Genomic DNA, 14,786 nt, shown 5'->3' with positions numbered 1-14,786 from the left:
AAGATTCCCTTCAACCTGGAGTGTTGGGACCCTTGGACTGAGTAGCATGAAGTATTGCATTAAACTTTCGGCAGTTGCTCACCAAAGCTCACCAATCCTCTCAGCCCCAAGTGTCCAGCCTTATGTCTTATCCAGCTGTGGGTTTATATGTGGTCAATCCAGGTTGCATCACAGCCCCTGAGCGAATTTTGTAAGAATTTTTCTCTCTTTCATTGTTTCAGCGTTTTGTTTTTAAAATTTATTTCTATAATGGGGTTTAGCTCATTTTCACTGCTGTGTTTGTGCCGCTCTGCACACACTTGATTCCCTTATGGAGATATATCAATACATGGGTTTTAAGATTCTTATTACTCAGATATATTTCTCTGCGGTGTATAGGGTGTGTTGAGGCCAGTTCATTGAGCAAGGTGTAGATCTTGTCTAATACCTATTTGGTTTATTGAACGGTATCTGTGCTAATTTCAAACTCTGGTTTTATGCATCACCCCACCTCTCCTTTCCCCTTAAGCTGACATAAGTGTGTTTTCTAAATGTGAGACACTGTTCTGTTCTGTAATTCATTTCTTGTGCAGCCATATTTACCCTCCCTCTATAAGTGATATCTTATGATATGTTTCTTTTTCTGTTTGACTTATTTCAAGTAGTATTATCGGACCTAAATCCACTCTTTATCCTTCTACTAGCCTTATTACATTGATTTCATGGTGAAGAGATATTCCATTGTACATAAGTACCACATCTTCTTTATCCATTGTTCTCTTTCCTGGGATATTTAAGGTGTACTGAAGTTGAGGTTCTTGTAAACAGAGTAGCCCTAAACTGTGGTGTGCTTGTGTCTTGTTGATTTTTAGACTTCCCTAGATATACTCCCATGATTGGAAGTGTCCTATGCTCTGTAGCTCTGTTTTTTAGATGATTTAGGAACCACCATACACTTCTCCAGAGTGGCTCTCGGCAGTTCACACACTGCCCATCAGCGTATAAAGGCTCCCTGTTCTCCATGGCCTGTCCTGCATTTCTGGTTTTTACAATTTTTTAGGATGGCCCTTTTGACCGGTGGGAAATGAGACTTCTTTGTTGTGCACATTTGCATTGCTTGCTTGCTTCGTTGCCCATAAAGTGCTATGCGTTTTTTCCTGGATATAATCAGGAAAAAACGCATACGCCCTTTTGGGCCAACTGCATCATTGTCGAAATTCTGCCGCTTTTCATGTGCGTTAAAGACGAGTCCAATCTATCTCTTGAAATCTGTTTCTTGCAATTCTGTCTTGCATTCAGATCCTCTTCTTTGCCTTACCTCAACATATTTTTGGACGTTAGTTTTCATTTATAACTCTGCAGGTTTGTGAATTGCAGTGACCCTGAGCTCCATTTTTTAAGTTGTTCTTTTGTGAGCTGGCCTCAAACCCGCAGGATTGCTTCAGGCCCTATTTTGGCTCCGGCGAGGCAGGCTGAGTCTTTCTTTAATTCTTATTCTTAATGGGAAATTAGAGTGATATGTGCCCGTCCAAACCCCTACAACTATTCTCTCATTGGTTCCCCCTCTTCCCGTTCATCCTCCTCACAATTTGCAAAATGTGTGAAACAGAAGTTTAAATGTGCTGATTCTCCAAGTGGGGAGATTCTTAGTAGTGTGGCTGGAATGTTGAACAGGAGCACCAGGAGAGGATAAATGAGGTGCATTTTAGACACATCTCCCGATCACGTGGTGTACAGTCCTCTGGGTTTTCCATGCATGTTTTAGCTATAGGAAGATCCCTTGAACCTGCAGATTTGGGACCCATTGAATGGGTACCAGGTAGTATTACTTTAAAGGGTGTGCATTTCCTCACCCAACCTCACATTTCTCTTAGCGCAAACAGTTTCCAGCCTTATGTCTCATCCTGCTGTGGGTCTAGATGTGTTCAATCCATGTTGCATCACCGTCCCTGAGGAAAAGTTGTAAGAGGTTTTCTCTGTCTCTCTGTCGTTTATTTTTTTCAATTTATTACTATATTGGTTACAGCTGATTTTCAAAGCTCTGTTTCTTGCTGCTGTACATCCACTTGATTCACGTACAGAGAGACGTCAATAAATTCTTTTTCAGATTCTTACCAGTCGTATATATTCTTTTCCGGTGACTTGAGTGTGCTGAGTGCAGTTCTTTTAGCTACCGTGTAGGCCTTGTTGATTATCAGTTTGGTATTTGGAATGGTATCTTCGCTAATTTCAACCTCCTGGATGATGCCTCACCCCTCCCCACCTTTCCCGTTTAGCAGCCTTATGTGTGTTTTCTACATATTTGACTATGTTTTTGTTTTGTAATTTATTTCATGTGTAGCCATTTTGGATTCCACCTTTAAGTGATATCTTATGATATGTGTCTTTTTCTTTTTGAATTCTGTCACTTAGAATGATCATACGTAACTCCTCCGGAGTTGTTACAACTGGCCATATTTCATTGATTTCCAGGCTGAATAGTATTCCACTCTACCTAAGTACCACATCTCTATCCATTTTTTCCCTCCAGAGACATTTAAGTTATATCCTAGTCGAGGATCTTTTAAACAGAGAGGGGGTAAACATTGGGGTGCCTGTGTCCTCTCGATTTTTGTTTTTCCCAAGATATACGCCCATGAGTGCAAGTGCCCTATGCTCTGTAGCTCATTTTTTAGATGCTTTAGTAAACACAATACACTTCTCCAGAATGGCCGTTGGCAATATACATTTCCACTATAAGTCTCACAGGGCTCCCTCTTCTCGTTGCCCTGTCCTGCATTTCTGTTGTTTACGCTTTATGAGGATGGCTCTTCTGACTGATGCGAAGTGATATCTTTTGTAGTATTGACTTCCAGTGCCCACCTGTTTGGTTGGCTAAAAAAGTGTATGCCCTTTTCTTGAATATATACAGAAAAAAACGTATACACCCTTTTTGGCCAACTGCAATGTTGGCAATGTTCAGCTCCTTTTCTTGTGCTTAATGGCGAGTCCTTTCTACCTCCTCAAATCCCTTTCCTGCCATTCTCCCTTGCTTACAAGTCCTTTTCTCTGACTTTCCTCAAGACATTTTTCAGTGATGGATATTTTCAACTCTGCAGTTTTGTGAATTTTACTGCCCCTGAGTTCCATTGTTCAACTCGTGTTTATGGGAACTGGCCACAAAGCAGCGGGATTTCCTCAAGCCCTATATTGTTTCCATGGGCAACCCTAGCCTTTGGTCAAATCGTCTTCCTGATTGGAAATTAGAGTGACATGTGCCTGTCTGAACACCTAGGACTTGTCTCTCATTGTTCCTCATCCTTCCGCTTCATCCTCTGGACAAATTCCAAACTGTACGCAACAGGATGTTGACAGTGCTGACATCCAAGTGGGGAGACTGTTAGTAAAGACGCTGGAGGGGTGAACCCGAGCACCAGGAGATGAGGAGATGAGATGTCTTTTCCAAACTCTTCCCGATCAGACGGTATACCATCCTCTGGGTGTGACAGACATGTTTTAGCAGTAGGAAGAGTCCCATTCATGTAAGGAGAACACCAGGGCTTTTTCAAAATCAGTGTCTCCCCGAAACCCAAACTGGGGAAGTTTTTAAGCTACGGCTACACATATGTTCATTAAGGGCCTTGGGAAGTAGGCAGAGTCCAAACTTTAGATGATTGAAGTCTTCAGGGTCAGAAGCACTCACCACCAGCTTCCCTTAGGTTACACTTTAACTGTCATTGATAGATGATGTCAATAAAAATATCTATTCTTTTTCAGATTATTTCCCCTTATAGGTTATTGCAAAATGTTGAGTGTAGTTCCCTGTGCTATACAGTAGTTCCTTGTTGATGATCTATTTTATACATAGCAGTGTGTATGTGTTAATCCCAAACTGTTAATTTATCCCTCCTCCCACCTTTCCCCTTTGGTAATAATAAATTATAAGATTTTATACTTCTCAGAAATGGGGGAGCTGAAAGAGAGGTATCATTTTCAATGGAAAAGCATTTAAAACAAGATTGAAGGTTTAACCAAGATTATTAGATGTACATCCTTGGAAAGAAATCACTTCATTTCTCTAATATTGACCTGACAAATAAGACAAACCTTTTCACTGAACTTGCTTATAATAAAGTGATCGAAATATCAAATGGAAGTGTTAGAAACATCTTATTTTACCCGAGCCTTATACACTGTTCTATGTTAACTACAGTTTGGCTCACACATCTGTTCATTGAGGTTACAATAGTCTCAATTTCTGTTACTGATCCTCCAGAGTGGACCCCAACAAGTGTCCCCCTGCCCAGTGTCATTGGGGCCAACAGATCGAGACTGAGTTTGGTTCACAAGCAAAGGAAACTTTATATTTTGATCAGAGAATGGAGAGGTGAGAGCATGCACTACCCCGTGGGCTGTGGGCTGGGCTGCTGTGTAGAGATCCTGTCAGAGTCAGTGGGAGGGAGGGAGGCGGCGGAGCTCTCGAGGGCCGGGTTGGCTGTAGCTCAGGCTCTATATCGTGGAGTCTGCACTGGGCCCCAGGAGCTGAGGTGTCGACCCAGCCATTCTGCACTAGGAAACTGGTCTGAAGTGCCAGGTGTGGAACCTCTGCATGCGGGACCCTAGGAGCACGTGAAATTAGACAAAGCACAAAGGATAAAAAAGGTTAGACTTGACTTTATTGCCCAGATTCTATTTTTATCTCCCAGGGATTTTTAATGGGCTTTGCTGGGGACAAACCCCTCCGCCTTTTGTCCCGTTCCTCATTCTTGGAGTGCTGAGGGTGCAGACCCTTCTTCTGTAACTGCTGAGTGCTGAGTTGGGAGCCCTCATACCCTGGGGCGAGGGTCAGAGCTTCTCCCCAGCAGCCTCCCGGTGACGTTGATTGTCCCCAGGACCCCTGCCTCCCTGCTCGTCCACCTGAGCACCAGCATTGGAAGTGTTCTAGATTCTAATGACCTTTAAGGGTCCAGGAAAGAGATGTGCAGAGACGCTGTGGGGGCCGGTTTCACCCCGCCCCACATTTGTTCGGCCACCTTAGGCTGACCGTTTCTGCCAGCCTAGATGCTCTGACCAGTAGTCTGCGCTTTCTTCAATTAGGCCCCTGAATTAACGTACAAACAGCACCAGGTGTCAGAGCCCTGCCCGCTCAACTCCCAGACAGTCCAGGGTCAGTGGTGATCAAGGACCATGATGGCCACTGAGTCAACAGCCTTTTGAAGTAAACAGGAGTCCAGCCGGTCTTATTGGCCACCATCATCATGGTGTCTGTAGGCTTTTCTATGGTGACAGTGTGATATACGGTTCCCCCGCCAAGATTATTAGCTCCCCTCTGGGTGCAGTAAGTCCTGCAAGCAGTAGTCTACTCTTTTGGGACACACTCTTGTTGTTTTATGAGAGAAACTCCAGGTCAAGTGATGTTCACACGAGTCGTCATGGTGCCCTGTTGCCCCCGGTTATCTCTCTGGATGTTGGAGTTGGAGGGCCTCCTCACTCAAGGTCGGTGTGCCCACGGAGCGAACCCTGCAACTTCAGGGCATGGTTGGTGGTTAGGATCACCACGTGGGGTCCTTTTCCCTTAGGAGGGAGGTGGCCTTTTGGGCTGCTGATTTCCAGGTTTTTAGATACCGCCAGTATCTTGGCCAGATGTGGCAGTGGGCCAAGCCCCTTGGTGACCGTAGTTTATCCTACCTGGATGGCATTCTTGCATTGTTCCATTTCAAGTGGTCCCAGTTTTTGCACTAATTCTCCAATGGCGATTCACCTTTCACTGGGAATGTAAAGGTCAAAGGGTTTAGCTAAATTAGGGAGTTCCAGGGCAAGGGTCTGAATTGACTGCTCTTTCCATTCTTGAAAGGCCACTTCTGGATTCTATTCAAAAGGATCATCATCTTTTCCTTTCAGTGTTTCATATAGAGGCCCAGCTAGTAGACTGTAGTTAGGGATCCAGAAGCAGCAAACCCTGGCCTCCCCAGGAACCCCTAAGCTGTCTTCTAGTTTTAGAAAGGGGTAAGGCTGAAAATGGTTTCTTCCCTTTCCTGGGATGGGCTTCTCTGACCTTCTGTGAGAATGAAGCCCAGGCAGGTCACTGCAGTCTGTGATATTTGAGCTTTTTCTTGGACAACTTCTATCCTTTATTGGCTTGGTAGTTCAGAGGCCTCCTTAGTAGGGCTGGCGATCAGAATGTCGTCTGCATATTGAAGGAGGGTTTCATTTCCAGAGGTAGAACTTTTAGGTCTTTAGCTAAGCTTTCCCCAAAGATGGTGTGGGAATTTTTGCACCCTTGGGGCCGAACGGCCCGGAAGTATTGTTTTAGTTGTATGTTGAGTCCTGCCACTCACAAGCCAAAATTTCTTGTGACTCTGGGACTAATGGAATACAAAAGAAGGCATCATTGAAGACTAATACAGAATACCATGTCCTGGTGGTTGGTAGAATGACCAGCAGGGTGTAGGAATTAGGAGCAACTGGAGGTATATCCTCGGTGGCTTCACTGACTGTCCTGACATCCTTTACCAGGTCCCCAGCAGCCCATGGGGCTCTCGTGGTCAGACCAATCCCAGAATATGGAGCTCACCTGGGCAGGTACCCCACCCCCACCCCAACCCACGGGGCTCTCGTGGTCAGGCCCCTCCCAGGATACAGAGCTACCCTTGCAGGTACCGTGGCAGGGCTGGGCACACAGGAACCGTGCACATAGCCCTCATTGCAGAGCACCCCCAGCTCACCTGTCGCTCAGAGCTGACACAGAGCACCTCAGAGCAGGACTTGAACTAACAAACAGCAGCTGCGACAGGTCTGTGACCCTGGGCATCACTCCGTGAGGCCTCCCTCCACCTGGTCTTCCAGAGACTTCCACTGCACCCGGGGCACCAGGCCTCTGTCTCCAACCACCACCCACCCCTCCTCTCCCTGACTCCTGGGTTCCTCTCATTAGGAGAGGGTTTTCTTGAAGTTGTCTCCCACTCATGGGCCAGATAAAATGATTAGAAAACAAGCCAAAGCTGCAGCCCCTTGTCTATCCTGACTCTCAGGAGCCCACACCTGTTCCTTGGACCTGGCCGGTTCAGCAAGTTCCATTTTCTGCAACTGTGAGCCCCTGAGGGGTGATGATTGGCTGACCTGGGCAGCCTTACCGTGCCGGCCAGCCCTCCCCAGGTGTGCCTGGGTTGAGATCAATATAAATACCACTCCAGGCAGCAAGAGCCCCTGCAGCCGTGCCTGACGCCATTTTCTCTGCCCTGTCAGCAGTCTCGGGGCTGGGCTGGTGGGAGGGAGTGAGAGGCCACGGCTTTGTGGGTGGCCCAGTGTGAGTGGGGCTCTGCTGAACTTTCTGCAGCAGTTGCCAGGCTGCCACCTGCTAAAGAGGACGATGTGTCACCCATACCTGCTGCTGGAATTTCTCCCTGGGCAGAGGTGAGGAAGGAAAAAAGCAGTGGGGGCAGGGACAGGACGGGTATCTCAGGCAGGGAAATGGAAATCTTCCAGAAGAGCACCCAGGGCCAGGACCATCCTGGCTGGCCTGCAGGCACCAAGTCGGCCGGCATGCTGTCACTCGTGTGGCTCTATGGCCCTTCCTCTAGGCTTTCAAGTCCTTGTATATATTCAGGTGTTTTACCTGGGATGGGTGGGAATAGTTCAGCAGCAACTGGCCTGGGGCTCAGCTCACGTTTACTCACAGATGCCTCCGCACGGTGCCCCAGCTTTGCAATGAGGACGCTTGTTGCATGGGGGCTGCTGGCTGAATGGGAGACGATTCCCCACCACTGACCAACTTCAGAATTGTTTACAACTGGAGCAAGTGCCCTGATACGGTTTTCCTCTGTGTAACTGGTGGGTTCTGTGTTTTTTTTCTCTTTTTCGTTTTTGGTTCAAGGTAGATTTTATTCCTCTTTTTTGTATTTACAGATATAAGCATGGAAATAATTTATTCATATGAATACATGTATGTGCAGGGAATTATTGTTTTTTCTGTTTTATTTTTTAAATTTTATTTCTTTTTAATTTTGAATTTTATTTTATATTTTTATACAGCAGGTTCTTATTGGTTATCTATTTTATACATATAAATGTATACATGCCAATCCCAGTCTCTCAACTCCTCCCACCACCAGCCCCCCAACAGCTTTCCCCCCTTGTTGTCCATACGTTTGTTGTCTACATCTGTTGCTCTATTTATGCCTTGCAAAATGGTTAATCTGTACAGTTTTTCTAGGTTCCACATATATGCATGAATATACAAGATTTGTTTTTCTCTTTCTGACTTACTTCACTCTGTATGACAGTCTCTAGATCCATCGACGTCTCTACAAATGACCCAATTTCATTCCTTTTCATGGCTTAGTAATATTCCATTTTATATATGTACCACAGCTTTATGCATTCGTCTGTCTGTGGGCATTTAGGTTGCTTCCATTACCTCGATATTGTAAATAGTGATGCAATGAACATTGCGGTGAATGACTCTTTTTGATTTATGGTTTTGTCTGGGTATATGTCCAGTACTGGGATTGCTGTGTCATATGGTAATCTATTGTTAGTTTCTTAAGAAATTCCATATTGTTCTCCATAAGGACTGTATCAATTTATATTCCCAACAATAGTGGAAGAGGGTTCCTTTTCTCCACACCTTTTCCAGCATTTTTTGTTTGTAGTTTTTCTATGATGCCTATTCTACCAGGTGTGAGGTGATACCTCATTGTTGAATCCATTTCGTTGAGCAAGGGGTAGGTCTTGTCTATTACATATTTGGCTTACGGAAATTTATCTGTGCTCATTTCAATCTCTGGTTTTATGCAGCACCCCAACTCACCTTTCCCCTTAAGCAAGCATAAGTTGGTTTTCTAAATTTGAGACCCTGTTCTGTTTTGGAATTCAGTTCCTCTGTAGCCAAGTTTACATTCCGTGTATTAGTGATATCTTATGATGTTTCTTTTTCTGCGTGACTTATTTCAGTTAGAATCATCATACCTGAATCCACTCATTACGCTGCTACGGGCCTGATGACATAGATTTCATTGCTGAGTGATACTGCCTTGTACGTAAGTACCACAAGTTCTTTATCCATTTTTCACTTTCTGTGATATTGAACTTGTACGGTAAATGAGGTTCTTGTAAACAGAGGCGTCCCAAATTTTGGGGTGGCTGTGTCTTTTTGATTTTAATTTCCCTAAGCTATAGAACCATAAGTGGAAGTGCCCTAGGCTCTGTTGCTTTGTTTTTTAGATGTTTCAGGAAACACCATACACTTCTCCCGAGTGTCTGTTGGCAATTTACATCCCGCCCATCAGCATAACAAGGCTCCCAGTTCTCCATGGCCTGTCCTGCCTTTCTGGGTTTTACACTTTTTTCAGATGGCCCTTTTGACCGGGGGGAAGTGAGACTTCATTGTAGTGCAGATTTCCTTTGCAAGTTTGCTTGGTTGGCCAAAAAGGGCGTATGCGTTTTTTCCTGAATATATTCTGGAAAAAACGCATACGCCCTTTTTGGCCAGTGCATCATTCTGGACGTTCTGCCTCTTTTCCTATGCTTTCAATGCAATTCCAGTCTACCTCCTGAAATCGGTTTCCTGCAATTCTGCCCCGCTTTCAAGTCCTCTTGGCAGCCTTACTTCAGTATATTTTTGGATGATAGCTGTCATTTATAACTCTGCAGGTTTGTGAATTACAGTGCCCCTGAGCTCCTTTCTTCAACTCGCTTTCTTGTGACCTGGCCGCAACACCGCAGGATGGCTTCAGGCCCTAATCTGGTTCCGGTACGGCACGCTGAGCCTTTGGTTAATTCCTCTTCCTGGTGGGAAATGAGAGTTAAATTTGCCCGTCCAGACACCTCCAGCTAGTCTCTCATTGGTTCTCCCTATTCCTGTTCATCTTCCGCAGAAATTTCAAACTGGGCCAAACAGGAGGTTAAAGGGGCTGACTCTCCAAGTGGGGAGAGTGTTAGTAAAGCGTCTGGAATGTTGCACCCAAGTACCAGGGTACGAAAACTGAGACATATTTGAACACGTCTCCCGATCACATGGTTGATCATACTCTAGGTTCCACATGCATGTTTTAGCTGAAGGAAGAATACCTTAAACCTTGAGAGTTGAGACCCGTGGAATGGGTACCATGCAATATGACTTCAAAGGGTATTCATTTGCTCACCGAACCTCTCCAATCCTATCACTGCTGCGTTTATGCCCCTGTACACACGCTTGATTCTCTTTTGGAGACATAGCAATCCATAGATTTTAAGATACTTACTAATCAGGTACATTCTTAGGCGTTTAATATGGGGTGTTGAGTCCATTTCGTTGAGCAAGGAGTAGCTCTTGTCTATTCCATATTTGGCTTAAGGAACTTTATCTGTGCTCATTTCAATCTCTGGTTTTATGCAGCTCCCCAACTCACCTTTACCCTTAAGCAAGCATAAGTTGGTTTTCTAAATTTGAGACCCTGTTCTGTTCTGTAATTCAGTTCCTGTGTAGCCAAGTTTACATTCCGTGTATTACTGATATCTTATGATGTTTCTTTTTCTGTGTGACTTATTTCAGTTAGAATCATCATACCTGAATCCACTCATTGTGCTGCTAAGGGCCTGATGTCATAGATTTCATTGCTGAGTGATACTGCATTGTCCGTAAGTAGCACAAGTTCTTTATCCATTTTTCACTTTCTCTGATGTTGAACTTGTATGGTAAACGAGGTTCTTGTAAACAGAGCCGTTCCAAACTTTGGGGTGGCTGTGTCTTTTTGATTTTAATTTCCCTAAGCTATAGGACCATAAGTGGAAGTGCCCTAGGCTCTGTTGCTTTGTTTTTTAGATGTTTCAGGAAACACCATACACTTCTCCCGAGTGTCTGTTGGCAATTTACATCCCGCCCATCAGCATAACAAGGCTCCCAGTTCTCCATGGCCTGTCCTGCCTTTCTGGATTTTACACTTTTTTCAGATGGCCCTTTTGACCGGGGGGAAGTGAGACTTCATTGTAGTGCAGATTTCCTTTGCAAGCTTGCTTGGTTGGCCAAAAAGGGCGTATGCGTTTTTTCCTGAATATATTCAGGAAAAAACGCATACGCCCTTTTTGGCCAAGTGCATCATTGTGGACGTTCTGCCTCTTTTCCTATGCTTTCAATGCAATTTCAGTCTACCTCCTGAAATCGGTTTCCTGCAATTCTGCCCCACTTTCAAGTCCTCTTGGCAGCCTTACTTCAGTCTATTTTTGGACGATAGCTGTCATTTATAACTCTGCAGGTTTGTGAATTACAGTGCCCCTGAGCTCCTTTCTTAAACTCGCTTTCTTTTGAGCTGGCCGCAACACCGCTGGATGGCTTCAGGCCCTAATCTGGTTCCGGGATGGCACCCTGAGCCTTGTGTTATTTCCTCTTCCTGGTGGGAAATGAGAGTTAAATTTGCCCGTCCAGACACCTCCAGCTAGTCTCTCATTGGTTCTCCCTATTCCTGTTCATCTTCCGCAGAAATTGCAAACTGGGCCAAACAGGAGGTTAAAGGCGCTGACTCTCCAAGTGGGGAGAGTGTTAGTAAAGCGTCTGGAATGTTGCACCCGAGTACCAGGGGACGAAAACTGAGACATATTTGAACACGTCTCCCGTTCACACGGTTGATCATACTCTGGGTTCCACATGCATGTTTTAGCTGAAGGAAGAATACCTTAAACCTGGAGAGTTGAGACCCGTGTAATGGGTACCATGCAATATGACTTCAAAGGGTCTTCATTTGCTCACCGAACCTCTCCAATCCTATCACTGCTGCGTTTAGGTCCCTGTACGCACGCTTGATTCTCTTTTGGAGACGTAGCAATCCATAGGTTTTAAGATACTTACTAGTCAGGTACATTCTTAGGCGTTTAATATGGGGTGTTGAGTCCATTTCGTTGAGCAAGGAGTAGCTCTTGTCTATTCCATATTTGGCTTAAGGAATTTTATCTGTGCTCATTTCAATCTCTGGTTTTATGCAGCACCCCAACTCACCTTTCCCCTTAAGAAAGCATAAGTTGGTTTTCTATATTTGAGACCCTGTTCTGTTCTGTAATTCAGTTCCTGTGTGGCCAAGTTTACATTCCGTGTATTAGTGATATCTTATGATGTTTCTTTTTCTGTGTGACTTATTTCAGTTAGAATCATCATACCTGAATCCACTCATTGTGCTGCTAAGGGCCTGGTGACAGATTTCATTGCTAAGTGATAGTGCATTGTACTTAAGTACCACAACTTCTTTATCCATTTTTCACTTTCTGCGATGTTGAACTTGTACGGTAAACGAGGTTCTTGTAAACAGAGCCGTTCCAAACTTTGGGGTGGCTGTGTCTTTTTGATTTTAATTTCCCTAAGCTATAGGACCATAAGTGGAAGTGCCCTAGGCTCTGTTGCTTTGTTTTTTAGATGTTTCAGGAAACACCATACACTTCTCCCGAGTGTCTGTTGGCAATTTACATCCCGCCCATCAGCATAACAAGGCTCCCAGTTCTCCATGGCCTGTCCTGCCTTTCTGGATTTTACACTTTTTTCAGATGGCCCTTTTGACCGGGGGGAAGTGAGACTTCATTGTAGTGCAGATTTCCTTTGCAAGCTTGCTTGGTTGGCCAAAAAGGGCGTATGCGTTTTTTCCTGAATATATTCAGGAAAAAACGCATACGCCCTTTTTGGCCAAGTGCATCATTGTGGACGTTCTGCCTCTTTTCCTATGCTTTCAATGCAATTCCAGTCTACCTCCTGAAATCGGTTTCCTGCAATTCTGCCCCGCTTTCAAGTCCTCATGGCAGCCTTACTTCAGTCTATTTTTGTACGATAGCTCTCATTTATAACTCTGCAGGTTTGTGAATTACAGTGCCCCTGAGCTCCTTTCTTCTACTCGCTTTCTTGTGAGCTGGCCACAACACCGCAGGATGGCTTCAGGCCCTAATCTGGTTCCGGCACGGCACGCTGAGCCTTTGGTTAATTCCTCTTCCTGGTGGGAAATGAGAGTTAAAATTGCCCGTCCAGACACCTCCAGCTAGTCTCTCATTGGTTCTCCCTATTCCTGTTCATCTTCCGCAGAAATTGCAAACTGGGCGAAACAGGAGGTTAAAGGGACTGACTCTCCAAGTGGGGAGAGTGTTAGTAAAGCGTCTGGAATGTTGCACCCGAGTACCAGGGTACAAAAACTGAGACATATTTGAACACGTCTCCCGATCACATGGTTGATCATACTGTAGGTTCCACATGCATGTTTTAACTGAAGGAAGAATACCTTAAACCTGGAGAGTTGAGATCCGTGTAATGGGTACCATGCAATATGACTTCAAAGGGTCTTCATTTGCTCACCGAACCTCTCCAATCCTATCACTGCTGCGTTTATGCCCCTGTACACACGCTTGATTCTCTTTTGGAGACATAGCAATCCATAGGTTTTAAGATACTTACTAGTCAGGTACATTCTTAGGCGTTTAATATGGGGTGTTGAGTCCATTTCGTTGAGCAAGGAGTAGCTCTTGTCTATTCCATATTTGGCTTAAGGAACTTTATCTGTGCTCATTTCAATCTCTGGTTTTATGCAGCACCCCAACTCACCTTTCCCCTTAAGCAAGCATAAGTTGGTTTTCTAAATTTGAGACCCTGTTCTGTTTTGGAATTCAGTTCCTGTGTAGCCAAGTTTACATTCCGTGTATTAGTGATATCTTATGATGTTTCTTTTTCTGTGTGACTTATTTCAGTTAGAATCATCGTACCTGAATCCACTCATTATTCTGCTACGGGCCTGATGACATAGATTTCATTGCTGAGTGATACTGCATTGTACGTAACTACCACAAGTTCTTTATCCATTTTTCACTTTCTGTGATATTGAACTTGTACGGTAAACGAGGTTCTTGTTAACAGAGGCGTCCCAAACTTTGGGGTGGCTGTGTCTTTTTGATTTTAATTTCCCTAAGCTATAGGACCATAAGTGGAAGTGCCCTAGGCTCTGTTGCTTTGTTTTTAGATGTTTCAGGAAACACCATACACTTCTCCCGAGTGTCTGTTGGCAATTTACATCCCGCCCATCAGCATAACAAGGCTCCCAGTTCTCCATGGCCTGTCCTGACTTTCTGGATTTTACACTTTTTTCAGATGGCCCTTTTGACCAGGGGAAGTGAGACTTCATTGTAGTGCAGATTTCCTTTGCAAGCCTGCTTGGTTGGCCAAAAAGGGCGTATGCGTTTTTTCCTGAATATATTCAGGAAAAAACACATACGCCCTTTTTGGCCAAGTGTATCATTGTGCACGTTCTGCCTCTTTTCCTATGTTTTCAATGCAATTCCAGTCTACCTCCTGAAATCGGTTTCCTGCAATTCTGCCCCGCTTTCAAGTCCCCTTGGCAGCCTTAGTTCAGTATATTTTTGGATGATAGCTGTCATTTATAACTCTGCAGGTTTGTGAATTACAGTGCCCCTGAGCTCCTTTCTTCAACTCGCTTTCTTGTGACCAGGCCGCAACACCGCAGGATGGCTTCAGGCCCTAATCTGGTTCTGGCACGGCACTCTGAGCCTTTGGTTAATTCCTCTTACTGGTGGGAAATGAGAGTTAAAATTGCCCGTCCAGACACCTCCAGCTAGTCTCTCATTGGTTCTCGCTATTCCTGTTCATCTTCCGCAGAAATTGCAAACTGGGCCAAACAGGAGGTTAAAGGGACTGACTCTCCAAGTCGGGAGAGTGTTAGTAAAGCGTCTGGAATGTTGCACCCGAGTACCAGGGTACGAAAACTGAGACATATTTGAACACGTCTCCCGATCACATGGTTGATCATACTCTAGGTTCCACATGCATGTTTTAGCTGAAGGAAGAATATCTTAAACCTGGGTAGTTGAAACCC

The 14,786-nt window shown here is 44.7% G+C and overlaps 1 long non-coding RNA gene across 1 annotated transcript in view; it reads left to right on the top strand.

The window, feature by feature from the left end:
* LOC307181364 overlaps positions 1-14,786 on the top strand; it is a 374,608-nt gene that overhangs the window by 297,606 nt on the left and 62,216 nt on the right. The window lies entirely within an intron of this gene.

Source organism: Stenella coeruleoalba (genome assembly GCF_951394435.1).
Source record: "Stenella coeruleoalba genome assembly, contig: scaffold_160, whole genome shotgun sequence".
NCBI classification, from domain to species: Eukaryota; Metazoa; Chordata; class Mammalia; order Artiodactyla; family Delphinidae; genus Stenella; species Stenella coeruleoalba.
Note: the sequence above shows the minus strand (reverse complement) of the source record. Positions and strands in the feature narration are given on the sequence as shown.